The sequence below is a fragment of the Heloderma suspectum genome, chromosome 1, assembly GCF_057233095.1.
Source record: "Heloderma suspectum isolate Gila_16-S chromosome 1, 16-S_ref, whole genome shotgun sequence".
Lineage (NCBI taxonomy): Eukaryota > Metazoa > Chordata > Lepidosauria > Squamata > Helodermatidae > Heloderma > Heloderma suspectum.
In genome coordinates, this window is record NC_139458.1 from 165185740 (window position 1) to 165206071 (window position 20332).

The 20332-nt window shown below is 48.8% G+C and overlaps 1 protein-coding gene and 1 non-coding gene across 2 annotated transcripts in view; both read right to left on the minus strand.

The window, feature by feature from the left end:
- LOC146358384 (von Willebrand factor D and EGF domain-containing protein-like) overlaps positions 1-20332 on the minus strand; it is a 431792-nt gene that overhangs the window by 259460 nt on the left and 152000 nt on the right. The gene's annotated exons all lie outside the window — the stretch shown is intronic.
- On the minus strand, positions 3484-3558 carry TRNAP-UGG (transfer RNA proline (anticodon UGG)). The gene has a single exon. It is a non-coding gene; the product is annotated as a tRNA-Pro (tRNA).

The window sequence follows — 20332 nt, forward strand, 5'->3', positions numbered from 1 at the left end:
AAAATGCAAAATAGTTGACAATATTTTTTAAAGCATAGTGTAACACGTATAACCACTGTTATAAATGGCTACAGGGGACCCAGTTTGGCTACAGTTCAAAGATATGAACATTCACTTTAGCTGCTGGGTAGAAAAAGCTTAATGGAGGAATAGTAAATGGATGGCCATATTTGCATACCAAACTGGGGAGGGTTTTCTCCACAAATGTAGATATCAAAACTAAATAATCTGAGGTAAAGCAGTTTTGCATTTTCATCCTTTTCTTAGAGTGATAGGTTTAATAGCTGATTTCTTTTGCCTATAATAATAATGCCTCCTTTTCCTGGACATTCCAGGAAACTCTGGGACAGAAACTAACACCCAGAAAGCTCTTAAACTGTCATTACCATAGTGAAACTAATTTGTCCTCATTGCTCCTCGTTACCTTTTATTTTGCAGTTGCTCCCTTGGGTATTACACAAGCTCTGTATAACATCTCTCTACCTGTGTGTTCATTGGTGATAGATAGATGGATAGATAGATATATTTTAAACAACCACCATGGTCAGCATACACGAATTGCAAGCCAGCCTGATTTGTTACCCATGATAATTGAATTCTCCTTTTAATTACAGGAGGTAATGACATTTTAAGCACCTTACACAGGTGTTGGGAGGTGTGTGTTTTTTAATTTAATGACACTAGAAAGCAGCATTAAGAAAGTGCAGTTTTCCTGGAATATTGCCAAACTTCAGGGATGCCTTTCAGCTATAAATGCCCCTTCTTAAGGGTGATTATAAATATGGCCACTTCGATACTTTTGCTCTGAAATAAAACAATGTGAGGAGCTAAGAGATGGTATAAACTGCACTTTAGTTCTAGAGTGTTCAGACTATGCCATATACATGTTGTATCATTTGCAGTGTAATTCCTTAAGGCTGCAATCCTATACATACTTACCTGGGAGTAAGTGCCATTGAATTCAGTGGGATATATATCTGAATAGACATGTATAGGATTGTGCTGTAAAACTGTAGATGGCTACTGTCCTGAAAACACTGTATTAGAATTAAATTACCATTAAATCAATGGGACTTGCTTCAATGTAAAATGTAGATCCATTTTTCTGTTGTCTGGAAACATACTAATTTTTTAAAAAAATAAGACAAAATGGGGGGAACTTGTTGGGAATATTGCAACCGCATCTGCAAGTTACTGGAAAGGAGCAGTGTGTTGCAGTTAATTCATGGGAATTTTGACTAGGGGTGCATGAAAGCCACTTACCTGGTCTCGCAGCTTGTTCACAGTGGGGGGGAGGCGCTTCGCTGCTCCCCCCGAAGTTCAGGCCGGGGGGGAGGCTTCTCGCCTCACCCGGCCGAAATTCAGGCTGGGGGGGAGGCTTCCCGCCTCACCTGGCCGAAATTCAGGATGGGGAGGAGGCACCTTGCCTCGCCCGGCCGCGAAATAAAAAGTTAAAAAAACAAACAAACGCCCCCGTGATAGGCTACGTGATGATTAACGTAGCCTATCATGGCTAGATCTGCAAAGTCAGCCGTGATAGGCTACGTTAATCGTCACGTAGCCTATCACGGGTGACTTAAAAAAAAAAATGCGTACGCAAATGGCGGCCTGCATAGGGAGCCACCATTCGCGTTCCTTATTTGGTCGCTGTAGTCTACGTAAATCTTTACGTAGACTACGGTGAAAATAAGGGCAACGCAAATAGCATTGCCCTTATTTTCGCCGTAGTCTACGTAATCTTCACGTAGACTACAGTGACCAAATAAGGAACGTGAATGGCGGCTCCCTATGGGGGCCGCCATTAGCCGTACGCGCTTTTTTTTTTTTTTAAAGACACCCGTGATTGGCTACGTGACGATTTACGTAGCCTATCATGGCTGACTTTGCAAATCTAGTCGTGATAGGCTACGTTAATCGTCACGTAGCCTATCACGGGGGCGTTTTTTGTTTTTTTTTACTTTTATTGGAATGGCGGCCGCAGCGGCAGCCGGTTGAAAGACCGGCTGCCGCCTCTGCCCCTGTCGAAGACCTGACGAACCGCCGCCGGGACCCGCCGCCGGGAGGGACATTCAGGAAAGGTAAGTCCCATCCCGGGGGGGCGGTGCGGGGGGCGGGGGGGTGCGGAGAATTTCTCCCCGAAACTACTTCAGGGGGCCGAACACGTTGGCACTCGGCCCCCCGAAGTTTTGGGGAGAAATTCTCCCCCATCCCTAATTTTGACCACAGCTAGCTTTCATCACACCAGCAGGAGTGGGGGAGGAAACACATGTGTTCCCAGCAGTGGTGGAAGTGGGGGAGGGGAGGACCAAAAGGAAGAAATCACAGGAAACCATAACCTACAATGTGGTTTCTCCACATTGGGGGGAGCTTCTCGCATTGGAGGAAGGGAAGTCTGTCACATTGGTTGATCACCCCCTGCCAGTCTGATTAGGGATGTGCGAAAGTCACTTACCTTTTCGCAGATGTGATTCGCGGTGGGGGGGGAGGCCCTCCCTCCCTCCCCCTGGAATCCTCCCTGGCCGGCTCCGCTACGCGGTGGCTCCATGGAGCCGCCAGCCAGGGCCATCCACAGCCGCCATTTGCGTCCTGCTAGGCTGCCGTGATAAGCTATGTAAGTATTTACGTAGCTTTCATGGCAAAGAACAGGCATGCAAACGTAAGTATTTATGTAGCCTATCACGGTAAAGGCAGCCACGCAAATGGAGTAGTGGCCACCATTTGCGTGGCTGCCTTTACCGTGATAGGCTATATAAATACGTAGCCTATCATGGAAAGAGCAGTGGCACAAACGGCGTAGTGGCTGCCATTTGCGTCCCTGCTCTTTGCCGTCATAGGCTATGTAAATGGCAGCCGCAGCAGCCAGCCGAAAGACCAGCCGCCGCCACCGGAGCCCCAGGTAAGTTTCAGATCCCCTGCCTGCCCCTTGCCTGCACTTGGCAAATGGCCTGCACTCACCCCAGCGGCCTCTTCGAGCTTTGCGGTTGCTAGTTTTTGAGAAATAAAATGGTGTTTTCAAAAATTTGCATATTTGCGCACATACAAAAATGCACATTTTGCAAATGCGCATATTTCCATACGCACGAAAATGCACATTTTTTCAAAAAATACATTTTTGCACACACACAAATATGCACCTTCACAAAAGTGCACATTTCACACATGAGAATACGCACATTCTCAAAATGCGCATTTTCGCACATACAAACTAAGACGTGCATTTTTGCAATCATTTTATTTTTTGGAAAAAATGGCAACCGTGGAGCTCGATCAGGCTGCTGGGGTGAGCGCGGGCTGCTCGCCAAGCGTGGGAGGAGCTTGAGTGTGGTCCGGGGTCTGGCGAGCAGGGTCAGGGGCTGGGCAGGATTCCAGAGAACCAGGACGGGCCTGAGTTCACACATCCCTATTGCAGACCAAAGCTGATTCCCGGAAAAATCTGGGTAATCCTCCATTTGCTTCTCCTCCCATTGTCATGGAGTTCCTCCCTGGAGAAGCCAGGAATTGAACCTGGGACCTTCTGCATCCAAAGCAGGTGCTCTACCACTGAGCCATGCCCTTTCCCTCACATGACCTGTCACTTTGCCCCACATAGGTACATCTTGTCGACAATCAGAGTGTCTGCAAAATGAATTCCAAGCCATGCCTCATCATTTGTCAGTTTTCTACTAGGTAGTATTAGTAGGGACCGCGGTGGCTTAGTGGTTAAGATGCTGAACTGCAGACTGGAAGGTCAGCAGGTCAGCAGTTCGAGACCCGAGTGCTGCATGACGGAGTGAGCTCCCGTCTTCAGTCCCAGCTTCTGCCAACCTAGCAGTTCGAAAGCAAGAAATTGCAAGTAGATAAATAGGTCCCACCTCGGCGGGAAAGGTAACAGCGTTCCATGCGCCTCGGTGTTCAGTCATGATGGCCACATGACCACGGAAGCGTCTTCGGACAGCACTGGGTCTTCGGCTTAGAAACGGGGATGAGCACCGCACCCTAGAGTCGGACACGACTGGTTGGGGACACCTTTACCTTTAGTATTAGTAGCAAGTATCTTTGAACATTGTCACAACTTTTTTTAAAAATGCATAATTAGAAAGGGTTAAGAGGTCCTCCTTAACAGTGGGGGAGGACTTCCCAATCCTGTCTAATTGTGTGTGTGGGGATGGGGGGACTCACCCAAGATTGCCTGAAATCTTGCTAAAGCAATATTCATCTGCCCAGTTTGGGGCAATTTCTCCCTTGCACTGGAGCCCCGTTCCTAACAGGAGGAGACCCCCCTGACCCTCTGGAGAGAACTATGTTGTGTACTCAGAATTTACTAATATCACTCAATCCAGAAAATATAAATAAATACAAACTAACCAAAGGACTAGAACAACTTTAGAAAATACATTTACACTCATAGTCAGCAAGAATTACTTTGTATCAGGGGTAGGCAGCCTGGTGCCCTCCAGATATTTTGCAGCCCCAGCCAGCATAGCCAATGGTCAGGGAGTATGGGAGTTGTAGTCCAAAACATCTAGAGGGCACTGGCTCGCCTTCCCCTGCTATCCCTATAGCGCTGAGACTCAGGGCTCCTTCACATAGAGCTTTGATCCTGCAATTGAGATTTCTCACTCACGGACGTTTGCGGGCTCTTTGCATGACGCCATGAACCTCCAGGGTGTCTCCTGCACTAAATGCCCTTTGTTCCTTTTTTAAATAAATCTAGGGATAACAGAGAATTCCATGAAGGATCTCGGTGAGGCCAAATGCCAGTGCATTCGGCCCCCTGAAATCCATCGCGGAACGGCCTGCCACCCCCCCGCGGATCCCCCCTGGGACGAGACTTACCTGGGGTAGATGTTTCGGACGGCGGCGGCTCCAGCGGCGGCTTCGGTGGCAGCGGCGGCAGCTGGTCTTCTGACCGGCTGCCACCGCCGCTATTTGCAGTCTGTGTTTTTTTCTCCCCCCCCCATAGATGTGATAGGCTACATAAAGACTTATGTAGCCTATCACGTCTGGGTTAAAAAAACAACAAAACGCGTACGCAATTGGCGGCGGCTATGGCCGCCGCCATTTGCATTCCTTATTTTTCTTCGTCTTAGTCTACGTAAATATTTACGTAGACTAAGACGAAGATAAGAAAGGGGAATGCAAATAGCTCCCAGTATGCTATTTGCGCTCCCCTTCTTTTTCTTCGTCTTAGTCTACGTAAATATTTATGTAGACTAAGACGAAGAAAAATATGGAATGCAAATGGCAACAGCCGTAGCCACCGCCATTTGCGTATGCGTTTTTGTTTTGTTTTTACCCAGAGCCCTCTGCAGCCAGAAATCCGGCTGTGGACAGCCCTGGCCTGGGCCTGGCCGGCTGCTCCGTGGAGCTGCCGTGGAGCACAGCCAGCCATTGAGGATTCCGGGGGGAGACCAGATCGCCTCCCCCCCATTGAGGATTCCGGGGGGAGGGACGGAATGCCTCCCCCCCATGAACACAATTCGCGAAAAGGTAAGTCACTTTTGTACATCCCTAAATAAATCACAGATAATGAGCTATCAAATTACCCCATTGTGTTCTGCTTGAGTTCCCGCCGTTAAAAGAGGAAAAGCAGCAAGCAATGAAAGATATGGAAGACTCAGCTACGGGGAGAAGAAGGGGGAAAGGGGAGGGGGGAAAGAAAGCATGTGTAAAGGGAATCAGTTGTGATCTTGCATTTAAAAAGGAAGCAGAAAGCCCCGTTTTAAATGCAGGGTTTTAGGCTGGTGTAGAGATGCTCTCAGGTGATTTTTTTTTTCTAACTCACTTGACCAATTGTAAGGTGGGAGTGTTTGCCCTGCAGTGTATCAAGACTAACCTTTTTTGAATTTTTCAAGCAGTGATCTTATAAAAGGCAAAGTTAGTTGCCTTGTACGACACTAGAATCAAGCAGAGATAGAGAATCAAGACTTATTCAAAAGTCTAGTACCAAGAGATGTAGGAGTCTGGTCCTCTTTGAATCGTAACTTATAATCAAACGTAGGCATTATATTTATTCTAGTGCGATAAGTTTGTTATTCATATTTTTCATTTGGTGCCTGTCCTTTTAACTCCTTTAGCAATTTTGAGTTAAAAGATTTTTTCCTCCTGTATCTTTTTCAGGCACTGCAAATGCTGCAAAGCATGTGTCTTAACTGTACCTCTGTACATGTGGATTGGATCTAGATTTAGGCATGTGCAACTGGGATGGAAATAGTGGATTTCCCTGACCTTTTCTCCCCAGGGCAGCCCCTCCAGCCTTCTGAAAATGCTACACCGAGAGTCAGGATATCCTGCTAAATGGAATAGATTGTGGTCTGCAAGGCTGAGTGGGAAGGAGGGATCCAAACTGGGTGAAGGAACTTTCTGTGAATAAATCTCTTCTTGTGAAAAATGCCTCTGGCTGACTTTCAGGGATCCCCTCTTCCCCCCACACCACATCCCATCCCATTCAGCAGTGTCCCCAACCCTCTGTGTCATATTTTTGCAGGTCACAGGGGCTGTTATGGGGAGGAAGGCAGTGAAGTCTATTTCTACCAGCGCAGTTGTACATGCCTAAATCTGGATCCAAGCCAACGTTTTCAAATTTGGCTGGAGCGGCTTTGTATAAGCACACAGATGCACATTCTAACCACCGAGGAAGATGCTTAAGAGTTGAAAAGCATTCAGTGCTTAGATTTTTTGTATGTGTATATTATATTGGTATATTATTAAGTTCATTACTGCTTTAATACTTCCTGTGGACCATTGCCAGACAACTTTCAATGCATAATTTTTCCCCATTTATATTAGGTATTAATTTGTGAATTGTTTCCTTAACCTCAACTTTTGTTGTGTTTGGGGTTTTGTTTTGGTTAAGGCTAATTCCATCCTCCCCCCCCACCTTTTAATTTCTCAAAGGGAGGAGACTGAGATAGATAAATAATCAGTAATCAGTCTGATCTAGCAACACAACTCTTACATCTTTTTTTTTTTTTTACTTTAAGGAGAGAGAAATGGTAGATAATCCATTATTTCTCTTAGTGCAAGCAATTTTCTCAAAATAACCTGGGGTGTGTGTGTGTGTGCTGCTTTTCCCCTATAATTTATAGGGGAAGGTACATTTAGAACAAGGTCTCTCATTATTTTATATCCACTCCTTTAAAATGTGATATTTTGTACAAAGCGCTGCATCAGAGAGCAAGCCTCATTCAGCTTCACCATCAGCTTGCTTTTATTGCCCGACACTTGTCAAACAAATGGGAGCACCAACCTATGCTTCAGAACTTCTCTCTGTTCCTCATCTTCAGTTTCTCCACCTTCTCGTTCCTTGTTGAAAGGTTATTTTATTCTCTATAGCACAAGGATCTCTATCTGATACTCTGGCCCAGGTATAATTAGGCACACTTGACATGCAAGTGAGGGAAATTGTGTTGTTCTCTGCATTGTATGGTTGCATGTTTTTGTGGTATTATTCATTAAAGGAACATGTTCTTGTATTTTCCAGAGGGTTAAGATAGGACAGGGGGAATGATAGTGAGAGAATGCTAATGGATTTCAGTCAAAGACTAAGGTTGTTCTCGTTTTTTAACACGTGTATCTGGTGTTATTCTGTTTCACATAGATGAATCTTACTTGCAACCAGTTTTTAAAGAAAAAAAAATAGGCAAGGTATGGGCTAGATCCAAAGATGCTCTTCTGCAAGTATCTTTGTTTAGAAGCACTTTTTTTTGCACTCAGCGCTGGAGTTTTGCATGACAGAAATGAAATGAAATTTCAAAAAAGTTGTTCAACTTGCACATGAGCTTGTGTAACCTCAAAAACAGAAGGCTGAGAGGTGCAATAGAACTTACTTCTTACAGCACCGTGCACCTCTTTAGCAAGCTGTCACAAAGCATTAGTGGAATAGCACTTAATGGCCTTTCTGCTTATCGTTCTTGGACCCAACTGTATTTTTTTTGGAGGGGGAGTCCAACAAACCCCCACACATGCTCAAAGCACATTAGGGGAAGAGATGGATGAATCTATCAATTCTGGTTTCTCATTTTTACTATCTTAAGTTCATTTTATCCCGTTTCCACATCATTTTGAGATTTTTTTCTTTTTAGAGGGTTGAAGAAAAACATGTATGCATTTTCCTATGCATTTCTCTTCATATACACAGTATTATATACAATTTGGCTTAATACCTGCTTTCTTGCTATTTGCGTTGCCCTTATTTTCGCCATAGTCTACGTAAATCTTTACGTAGACTACAGGGACGAAATAAGGAACGCGAATGGCGGCTCCCTATGGGGGCTGCCATTAGCGTACGTGCTTTTTTTTTTTTTTTTAAAGTCACCCGTGATAGGCTACGTGACGATTAATGTAGCCTATCACGGCTGACTATGCAAATCTAGCCGTGATAGGCTACGTTAATCGTTACGTAGCCTATCACAGGGGCATTTTTTTTTTTACTTTTCTTGTAATGGCGGTGGCGGCAGCCGGTCAAAAGACCGGCTGCCGCCCCCGCCCCTGACGAAGACCTGCCGAACCGCCGCCGGGACCTGCCGCCGGGAGCGACATTCGTAAAAGGTAAGTCCCATCCCGGGGGGGGCAGGGATGGCGCGGGGGTGGCGGAGAATTTCTCCCCGAACCTTCGGAGGACCGAATGCGTTGGCACTCGGCCACCCAAAGTTTCAGGGAGAAATTCTCCCCCATCCCTATCACTCACATGGACACCTCTTTGGACCTCATGTTGGGGGTTCCAGTGAACAGCTACCAAATACCAATGTAACACTCAGAACCACCTCCAGGCCTTCTATCTGCTTGATTGGTCATGGGATACCCGGAAACAAGCCACACCTGGCCATGCAGCTGCTTGTCAGCCATTCGTTCCATTACTTACGAGCCACCAACGATGGGTGTGTGTGTATGCCACTGGCTGTACTTCCTGAATGGTTAGTGCCCCACTTTTGTCAAGCCCCTTGAATTATAGCTGACAGTCCTGACTAGGGGTGGACGAAAGTCACTTACCTGTCGTTGAAGCTTGTTCGCGGTGGGGGGGAGGCGCTTCGCTGCTCCCCCCGCGAAGTTCAGGCCGGGGGGGAGGCTTCCCGCCTCGCCCCAGCCAAAATTCAGGCCGGGGGGGAGGCTTCCCGCCTCGCCCTGGGTGAAATTCAGGCCGGGGAGGAGGCTTCCCGCCTCACCCGGCCGCGAACTCTAAAGTTTTTTGGGAAAAAAAAATGCCCCCGTGATAGGCTACGTGACGATTAACGTAGCCTATCACGGCTAGATCTGCAAAGTCAGCCATGATAGGCTACGTTAATCGTCACGTAGCCTATCACGGGTGACTTTAAAAAAAAAGAAAAAAAAAGCGCGTACGCTAATGGCGGTCCCCATAGGGAGCCGCCATTCGCGTTCCTTATTTAGTCGCTGTAGTCTATGTAAAGAAATTTTCTTTCAGAAAAGAATTCTGGGAATTTCTGGGAGGCTGAATGGCAATGCATTCGGCCCCCCCGAAATTGGTGGAGAAACGGTCCGCCACCCCCGGGATGGGACTTACCTTGAACGAATGTCCCTGGTGGCGGCTCCCGGCGGTCATTCGGCAGCGGTGCAGCGGGGGCGGCAGTGGCCGGTCTTCCGACCAGCTGCCGCTGCCACCATTTCCAAGTAAAACAACAACAAGAACAACAACAAACGTGATAGGCTACGTAGGGATGTACGAAAGTCACTTGCCTTTTCGCAGCTTGGCTTCGCGGTGGGGGTGAGGTGCTTCGCTTTTCCCCCCGAAGTTCAGGCAAAGGGGGGGAGGCTTCCCGCCTCGCCCGGCTGAAATTCAGGCCGGGGGGGAGGCTTCCCACCTCGCCCAGCCGAAATTCAGGCCGGGAAGAAGCGCCCTGTCTCCCTGGCCGCAAAACAAAAATTAAAACAAAAAAAAAGACCCCGTGATAGGCTACGTGACGATTTGCGTAGCCTATCACAGCTAGATTTCCAAAGTCAGCCATGATAGGCTACGTAAATCGTCACGTAGCGTATCACAGGTGACTTTGGGGGGAAAAAAAGCGCGTACTCAAATGGCGACGGCCCATGGGCGCCACCATTTGCGTTCCTTATTTTGGCACGTCTAGTCTACGTAAATCTTTACATAGACTAGACGTGCCAAAATAAGGAATGCAGATGGCGGCACCCATGGGCCGCCGCCATTTGCGTACGCGCTTTTTTTTTTCAAAGTCACCCGTGATAGGCTACGTGATGATTTACGTAGCCTATCACGGCTGACTTTGGAAATCTAGCCGTGATAGGCTACATAAATCATTACGTAGCCTATGCACGGGTGTTTTTTTTTTTTTTTTACTTTAGGTTTTTTTTTTGCAATGGCAGCAGCGGCGGGAAACAAACCGCCGCCGGGATACACCGCCAGGAGGGACATTCGCCAAAGGTAAGTCCCGTCCCGGGGGGGCGGGGGTGGTGGAGAATTTCACCGCCGATTTCGGGGGGCCGAATGCGTTGGCGCTCAGCCCCCTGAAGATTCGGGGAGAAATTCTCCGCCATCCCTAACTACGTAAAGATTTATGTAGCCTATCATGGCTAGATTTTCAAAAAACACCATGATAGGCTACATAAATGTTTACGTAGCCTATCACGGCTGACTTTGAGGGAAAAAAAGCGCGTATGCAAATGGCGGCGCCCATGGGCACCGCCATTTGCGTTCCTTATTTTGGCACGGGTAGTCTACGTAAATATTTACGTAGACTACGGTGAAAATAAGGGCAACGCAAATAGCGTTGCCCTTATTTTTGCCGTAGACTATGTAAATATTTACGTAGACTACCCGTGCCAAAATAAGGAACACAAATGGCGGCGCCCGTGGGCGTCGCCATTTGCGTACATGCTTTTTTTTTTTTCAAAGTCAGCCGTGATAGGCTACGTAAACATTTACGTAGCCTATCACGGCTGACTGCAGGCCAGGGACGGAAACGGCAGTGGCTACAGCTGCCGCCATTTGCGTCCCAGCAGGAGAAGGGGTTTCGCGGCCGGAGAGACAGGGCGCTCCCCCCTGGCCAGAATTTCAGTGGGGAGGGATGGGGCACCTCCCCCCCACCCAGAATTTTGGCAGGGAGGGATGGGGTGCCTCCCCCCGCCCAGAATTTATGGGGGAGGGACGGAGCGCCTCCCCCCCACCGCGAAGCAAGCTTCGGGATCAGGTAAGTGACTTTCGTCCATCCCTAGGTAGAACTGCATGCCAGCTGCATACTGATGACACTGCAGCCGATACCTCCAGATGACTTTTCCCAGTGGTTTAATGTAGATGTTAACAACCATAGGGAACAAGATAGAAAGCTACGGCACCCCAAAGGCCATGAAGTGCAGCAGAAGTCCCAGCAGTGCCACCTTCTATGTCTGTCTCTCTACAAAGGATTGGAGCAACTGTAACACTACCTCCCAGAGCGATCAAGCCAGGATGTATAAGCGCCAAACTAAACTTCCTTGTATCGCACATAGTGAAGCTATGTGTGGTAGGGTGTTTTACTCTAGTGTAAGTGTGTGCATCCTCAATTTGGTTCAGGACTATGTCGCTCTGGGGGGGGGGGTAAACGTTCCCCCCCATTTCCAACCAAAATTCCACATACACCCATGGCAGGGGGAGGGGGGTTAAAACAAACAAACAAAAAAACACCCCAGCTTCCATTGACACCAATGGAGACTTCTTTTTTTAACCTCCCTGGGGAGCATGGAATTTCGCAACAAAAATGGGTGGGAGGGAAGATATAATCCTCCCCCCTTACTGGAACACCATGGTCCTAATCCAAATTGGGGCTGTGTGCACTTATACTGAAGTTTTTGCATTTGTTTTTGTGTTGTTGTTTTCACCATGTATAGCTTTACTTGGCATGATTATAAGAACCTTTTGTTTGGTCCTTAGCCAACTTTAAATCCTGGTTTAAAGCTGGCTTCTAATATCCTGATTTGTTTGGAAGAACTTAACCACAGTTCCTAATTCAGATATAATGGGAAACTATGCTGAAGTGTTGAATTCTGGCTTGTTTTGCCACTCATGCTAAGGAGAAGCGAAGGGGCAGGAAAGGGGCTGCATTTGGTGCACACACAGCACACCGCTCATGTATATCCCAGTTTATCATGCCAGCATTTTTTACTTATCATGTTGTGTGATTGTAGCATTTCTCTCCCTCTCCCTCTCCCTCCCCCTTTCTCTTTTTCTTCTTCCCAATTACTGTTTGCATTTTACCATTTACCTGGAGACCCTCAGTTGGAAATATATTGACAACAGCATATCTGCCTATGATACTTCTACTGTTGCTCAAAAGCCAGGACAATATGATTTCATTTGTCACATACTTAGGACTGGGCTGGGACTCAAATAAGATTTTGTGAAGCAGCTGTTTATTATTATTTCCTTATCTCTGTTGCAGTATGTAAGTGGTTAATACATATCTGGAGGCTTGCCTATGATGTGGGTGAGTGATCTTTAAGACGAGGCTTCCTTTTATGAGAAAACGGCGGGCAATCTCATGTGTATTATGGAAAATGGAAAAAGCAAATGTTAAAGGTTTCCCAGGTTAGCCTCACCTTTTGGAATGGCTGCTGTACATCACCTTGACTTTGTTTGTTAGAGATTTTTTTCCCATCACTTCATAAGAGAGAAAGAGATGTGTGCGACTCCCTTTGGCAGTTTCCTCTGCTTTGCAGCCTGATTCTCAACCACCTGTCTCACTCCATCTAATATAAGTAGAAAGCACCTGAGGCGTGATGTTTGCAGAAATATAATCTAAGGTTACGGTCATCACAAATAGCTTATTTGGAAGTAAGTTGTATTGGTATCAATGGGATTTCCCCCCACCCAGTAAATGTGTTTGGGATTGAAGTGTTAGTGGGTCATTTTGTAAAATAATGTGCACCAGAAATGTCAGAAAGCTGAAATCTCAGGAAGAAAAAAATGGTGTCCTGCAAAAGTGGAAGAAAAATATTGGTTTGGGGGTGTAAAAGTATATTAGGATTGGGTTTTGTATACATTAATTTTACATTAATTAAAATTAAAAAGTGTGTGTGTGTGTGTGTGTGTGTGTATATATATATATATATATATATATATATGAATTGAGAGAGAGAGAGAGAGCTCCACTCTCCCAGCACAGTCACTGCTGGAGCAGCAGCTAAGTAATAATAGGTAGGTTGGTGGGTACAAAGGAGGGTGGAAGAAGAGCTGAGATGGAAGGAAAACTCTTCTCTGGCTTAAACTCTGTGCCAGAGAAGAACTACTTAGGTCTGAGAAGAACTTAATGTTTTTAAAGGTGAGTGGGAGAGCAATCCTATAGCCCCTAGACAGCATCGGGGCGGCATAGGATAAGTCAGATTCCTAGATCCAAGTTCAGAGGCAGTGCTCTGACCTTAGACCCGGGAGTCCAAGCTTCCCACCCCCTCCCCCCTTGCAGCCAGCACAGAGAAAAACATGTAAAAGTGGTCGCAAAAGTGAGTCCAAGCTAGATGGGCAAAAAAAACCACCTAGCAAAAAGGCAGAACAGGAAAAGTGCAGAGGCGAAGATTACCTCTCTGCTCTTTCCTCTCTCCATAGGATACCCATCAGCTTCTGAGTTCAGAGACTGACAGGCTTCTGGATAAGATTGCACCCTAAATATTTTTTTTAAGATGAATGTTACAAGTTTCCATGGTTGGTATGCCAATTTAGGGCACAATCATATGTTGATAGTGTAGAAGAAGAAGAAAAGGAAAGGGGCGGGGGGGGCAAATGACGGGAGAGCCAGGGCCTGCAGGAGAAGCTGCCACCACCGGGGAAGAGGCATACCTGCTGCTGCCAGGCCTGCTGCCACCGCCACCAACACCAGGCCTTCCCTGCGGACTTCTACCTGGCAGACCGCCAATCCTTGAAGGACCAGGCCCCCAGGTACCGAACCAGCTGTGCTGCTTCCACCTTCCCCTTCCTGGAGGGGCTACATAAGCTGGCTGGCTGAGGTGGCCTGGGAGAGCCAGGGCCTGCAGGAGAAGCTGCCATCATTGGGGAAGAGGCGTGCCTGCTGCTGCTGCCGCCGGTGCTGCCGCCGCTACTACTACTGCCGCCGCCGCTGCTGCCGCCACCGCTGCCGCCGCCGCCACCACCAACATCAGGCCTTCCCTGCGGACTTCTGCCTGGCAGACCACCAGAGCAGAGCAGAGCAGGCCTGCTGCTGCTGCTGCTGCACCACCGCTGCCACCACCACCACTACTATCACTACTGTGGACTCCTGCCTGGCATTATTTTTAAGGGGATTTTTAATTTTTTGTTTTTTTGTTTTTGTTTTTTTAATTTCTGGGGGATTCTGTAATTAGGGATGTATGAAAGTCACTTACCTTTTCGACGGGGTGATTCGTGGGGGGGGAGGCGCTCTGTCCCTCCCCCCCAAAATTCTGGCCGGGGGGCAGGCGCTCCATCCCTCCCCCCCCCGAAATTCTGGCCGAGGGGGGAGGTGCTCCGTCCCCCAAAAAAAATTCTGGCTGGCACAGGGATTCTGCGGAGCTGCCGGCCGGCTCCGCTAGTGGCATCCGGCCGCTGGCTAGCAGGGACGCAAATGGCGGCTGTGATAGGCAACGTAATGTTTATGTAGCCTATCACGGCTGATTTAAAAGAGAAAAAAAACGCACGTATGCAAATGGTGGCGCCCATGGGCACCGCCCATGGGCACCACCATTTGTGTTCCTTATTTTGGCATGTCTTAGTGTACATAAACATTTACGTAGACTAAGACGGCGAAAATAAGGGGAACACAAATAGTGTAGACGCTATGTCTTAGTCTATGTAAACGTTTACATAGAGTAAGATGTGCCAAAATAAGGAAGGCAAATGTCGGCGCCCATGAGCGCCGCCATTTGCGTACACGCGTTTTTTCTTTTTTCTTTTAAATCAGCCGTGATAGGCTACGTAAACATTTACATAGCCTATCACGGTGTTTTTTAAAAATCTAGCCATGATAGGCTACGTAAATCTTTACGTAGCCTAGCACTTTTTTTGTTTTTTGTTTTTTCTTAACTGGAAATGGCGGCGGCGGTAGCCGGTCGGAAGACCAGCTGCCGCTGCCGAACCACCGCTGAACCGCTGCCGGTGCTGCCGCCGCCAGGAAGATCCGCCCAAGGTAAGTCCTGTCCTGGGGGGAGCAGGGGGGCAGACTGTTCTGCCACCGATTTCGGGGGGCCAAATGTGCTGGCATTCGGCCTCCCCGAGATTTGTGGCAGAATTCTCTGACATCCCAAATTCTGTTGTGTTTTTAGGGGTGGGTAGCCTGCCTGATAGGCGGCAGTGAGGGGGCATGTGTCCACCTGATGAAGGCAGTGGGGGGAGTGTTGGGGGCCAGAATATACCAAGGCTGGGCGGCAGGCGCTGGTGGAACGCTAGGGGCAGACCGTGCCAGGTAAGGGGACCAAGGGAGAGATGTGTAGTATATGTCCCCTGCTCCGGGCCTGTCCAGAGCCAAAGGATAGCTAGGGGAGGTGTGACTCCATCTTCTGGCCTTCATTTGCTGTTCTGAAATGCCAGGTCTGTTACCCAGAAAACCTCCCCCATCCATGACATGATCCTGGACGAGGGTACAGACCTGGCATGTATTATGGAGACGTAGGGATGTACGATACCTGGTCCCGCAGCTTGCCTCGCAGTGGTGGGGAGGCGCTTCGGTTCTCCCCCCGAAGTTCAGGCCGGTGGGGGAGGCACCCCGCCTCACCCGGCCGAAATTCAGTCCGGGGAGAAGCGCCCCATCTCCCCAGCCGCGAAATAAAAAAGTGAATGTTAAAAAAAACCCCACCCGTGATAGGCTACGTAATGATTTATAGTGTAGCCCTTATTTTCGCTGTAGTCTACATAAATCTTTACGTAGACTACCCGGGCCCAAATAAGGAACGCAAATGGCGGCGCCCATGGGCGTACGCGCTTTTTTTTTCTCTTCAAAGTCACCCGTGATAGGCTACGTAACGATTTACGTAGCCTATCACGGCTGACTTTGCAAATCTAGCCGTGATAGGCTACGTTAATTGTTACGTAGCCTATCACAAGGGTGTTTTTGTTTTTTTTTTACTTTTCTTGTAATGGCGGCAGCAGCCGGTCGAAAGACCGGCTGCCGCCCCCGCCCCTGACGAAGACCTGCCGAACCGCCGCCGGGTTCCGCCGCCGGGAGTGACATTCGTGAAAGTTAAGTCCCATCCCAGGGGGGGCGGGGGGGCGGAGAATTTCTCCCCGAACCTTCGGAAGACCGAATGCGTTGGCCCTCGGCGCCCTGAAGTTTCGGGGAGAAATTCTCCCCCATCCCTAGTTAGGGATGTCGGAGAATTTCTCCACGAATCCCAAGGAGCCAACGCATTCGGCCCCCCGAAATTGGTGGGGAAATTCTCCAACACCCCTCCACCCCCCCCGAGATGGGACTTACCTCGTGCGAATGTCCCTCTCGGCAGCGGGTCCCGGCGGCATTTCAGCAGCGGCGGCGGCCGGTCTTCCAACCGGCTGCCACCGCCATTTCCCAGTAAAGTAAAAAAAAAAAAAAAGTGATAGGCTACGTAACGATTTACGTAGCCTATCACGGCTAGATTTTCAAAGTCAGCCATGATAGGCTACGTAAAGATTTATGTAGCCTATCACGGCTGACTTTGAAAATCTAGCCGTGATAGGCTACGTAAATCGTTACGTAGCCTACCACGTTTTTTTGTGTTTTTTTTACAATTTACTTCTTTATTTCGCGGCCGGGGAGACGGGGCGCTCCCCCCCGGCCAGAATTTCTGCGGGGAGGGATGGGGTGCCTCCCCACCCAACACGAATTTCGGGGGGAGAACCGCAGCACCTCCCCCCCACACGAAAACAGCTGCGGGACCAGGTAAGGGACTTTCATCCATCCTTAATTATGCTGCCTCTATCGCGGCTGCAGAGTGCTGTCCCAGGAGGCTTTTCCAGGTGGTCCGGAGCCTGGTTGGTCCTGTGGCTCCTGAACCACTGGAGCATTCTAAGGCCTCCTGTGAGGCCTTGGCAAGGCACTTTGCAGAAAAAAATGATAAGATTAGGGATGTCAGAGAATTTCGCCACAAATCTCGGGGAGGCTGAATGTCAGCGCAATTGGTGGCGAAACGGTCTGCCCCCCCGCCCCCCCCCAGGACGGGACTTACCTTGGGTGAATCCTCCTGGCATCGGCGGCTCTGGCGGCGGTGCGGTGGCGGTGGCTACGGTGGCTGGTCTTCCAACCGGCTGCCACCGCCACCATTTCCAGTAAAAAAAAACACCAAAAAAAGTGATAGGCTACGTATAGATTTATGTAGCCTATCACAGCTAGATTTTTAAAAAATACCATGATAGCCTACGTTAATGTTTACGTAGCCTATCACGGCTGAGTAAAAAACAAAACAAAAAACCGCACGTACGCAAATGGTGGCGCCCATGGGCACCGCCATTTGTGTTCCTTATTTTGGCGGGTTTTTGTGCTTTTTTTGTTTTGTTTTTTACTCAGCCTATCACAGCTGACTGCAGGGATGCAAACGGCGGCGAAGAATTTCAGGGGGGAGGGACAGAGTGCCTCCCCCCCGCCGCAAATCAAATTTCGTTCAAGGTAAGTGACTTTCGTACAACCCTAGATCAGATTAGAACTGTTACTCCACTAGGGATGTACGAAAGTGATTTACCTTTTGTGGATTATGTTGATGGTGGGGGGTAGGCGTTCCGTCCCTCCCCCCGGAATCCTCAAACAGTCGGCTGTGCTATGAGGCAGGTCCGCGGAGCAGCCGGCCAGGCCCGGCCAGGCCAGAGCCGTCTGCAGCCAGATTTCCAGCTGCAGAGGGCTCTGGGTAAAAACAAAAAACAAAAAAACAACCGCGTATGCAAATGGTGGCAGCTATGGCCGCCGCCATTTGCATTCCTTCTTTTTGGCCGTCTTAATCTACGTAAATATTTACGTAGACTATGACGGCGAAAATAAAGGGGAACGCAAATAGCGTAGCGGGCACTATTTGCGTGCCTTTTTGATTCACCGTTTTAGCCTATGTAAATCTTTACGTAGGCTAAAATGGTGAATCAAAAGGGGACGCAAATAACGCCCGCTACGCTATTTGCGTTCCCCTTTTTTTTCGCCGTCATAGTCTACGTAAATATTTACGTACATTAAGACAGTAAAAAGAAGGAATGCAAATGGTGGCGGCCGTAGCCGCCATTTGCATACGCGGTTTTGTTTGTTTTTTTACCCACCCAGCTGTGATAGGCTACCTAAATCTTTACGTAACCTATCACGTCTTTTTTTTTTTTTTACCTAGCCATGATAGGCTACGTAAATACGTAGCCTATCACGTCTTTCTTTTCTTTTTTTTTTACACAAGGCAAGCCTGGAAATGGCAGCAGCAGCAGCCGGTCGGAAGACCGGCCGCCACCGCCGCCAAAGCTGCCGCCACCCGGAAGATCCGCCCCAGGTGAGTTTGTCCTGGGGGGGATCCGCGGGAGGCGGGGGGGTGGCAGGCCGTTCTGCCACAGAGTTCGGGGGGCCGAATGCACTGGCATTCAGCCTCACCGAGACCTGTGGCAGAATTCTCTGACATCCCTATACTCTGCACGCTGTGAATACAGTTAGCGAACAAGAGGCAGCCTGTGGCAAACCGGTTTTGTGGGATCGCTTCCAGCTTCTTCCTCCTGATCAAGTGGACAAGGTGCTTTCATCTGTAAGGCCAACCACCTGCTTACTTGATCCGTGCCCATCTTGGCTCATTATGGGCTGCAGAGAGAGACTGGGTGAGGGGATCAGGGCGGTGGTGAATGCCTCCCTTGAGGAGGGAGTGATGCCATCAGCCCTCAAGGTGGCAGTGATAAGACCGCTCTTAAAGAAGCCCTCCTTGGATCCTCAAGTTCTGAACAACTTTCGCCCAGTCTCAAATCTGCCATTTTTGGGCAAGGTGATTGAGCAGGTGGTGGCAATGCAGTTGAAAGCACACTTGGAAGAAACTGATTATCTAGACTCATTTCATTCGGGCTTCAGGCTTGGGCATGGGACAGAAATGGCCTTGGTTGCCTTGGTGGATGATATGAGGAGGGCTCTGGATAGGGGTGAATGCTCCTTCCTTGTTCCCCTCAACCTCTCAGCGGCTTTTGATACCGTTGACCACGGTATCCTCCTGGCCCGCCTGGAGGGGTGGGCATTGGAGACACCGTATTATGGTGGTTCTGGTCCTTCCTCTCCGGCACGTACCAGATGGTAGCACTGGGAGAGGAGGTTTCGGACCCGTGGCCACTCACTTGTGGGGTGCCACAGGGTTCCATCCTCTCTCCGATGCTATTTAACATCTATGTGAAGCCACTGGGGGCTATCATCAGGAGGTTTGGGGTGCGATGTCATCAATATGGGGATGACATGCAGCTCTAACTCTCATTCAGATCTTCACCAAGGTTGGCCGTAGAATCCCTGTCCAAATGTCTGGAGACGGTGAGTGGCTGGATGGGGAGGAATAAGCTGAAGCTGAACCCTGACAAGACCGAGGTACTTTTGGTGGGAGACAAGAGGAGGCTAAACGAGGGGATGTTGACCTGGTGTTGAATGGGGTACGGCTACCCTTGAAAGACCAGGTCCTCAGCCTGGGGATCGTTTCAGACTCCCAGCTGTCCATGGAGGCTCAGGTGTAAGCTGTGAGCCGGACAGCGCTGTATCAACTCCATCTGATACGGCGGCTCCACCCCTACCTTCGCGACCATCTGCTCCCATCATGCCTTGGTCTCCTCTCATTTAGACTACTGTAATGCACTCTACGTCGGCTTACTCTTGAAGACTGTTCGGAAGCTGCAGCTGGTACAATACGCGGCGGCTCGCCTGATTAAAGGCAGCCGCCAGCGAGATCACTTCACTCCAGTGCTGAAGGACTTGTACTGGTTACCAGTTGTTTTCTGGGCCAAATTCAAGGTGTTGGTTTTGACCTTTAAAACCCTATATGGTTCCGGCCCAGCCTATCTTAAGGAGTGCCTCCAGCAACACCAGACAGGCCGCTTAACAAGATCAGCCTCGGATGGCCTTCTCTCTGCCCCATCAGCCAGGACAGCCGGACTGGTGAGGACGAGGGAGAGGGCCTTTTCTGTGGTGGCCCCCACTCTGTGGAACTCCCTCCCTAGGAAACTCCACCATGCCCCCTCTTTAATGAGCTTCTGCTGTGCATTAAAAATGTGGTTGTTCAGGCAGGCATTTGGGGTGGGTTAGGGTATTTTAGAAAACATTTTTATTGTAGAATTTTATTGTTTTAAACTGTTTTATTATATGCTTTATATCGCCCAGAGTGGCTGGGTGACCAGCCAGATGGGCGATTAATAAATTTAATAATAATAATAATTCAAGCTTCAGCATTTTAATTCAGGCTTTAAAAGCTACTAGGCCACATTGCCAGCTAG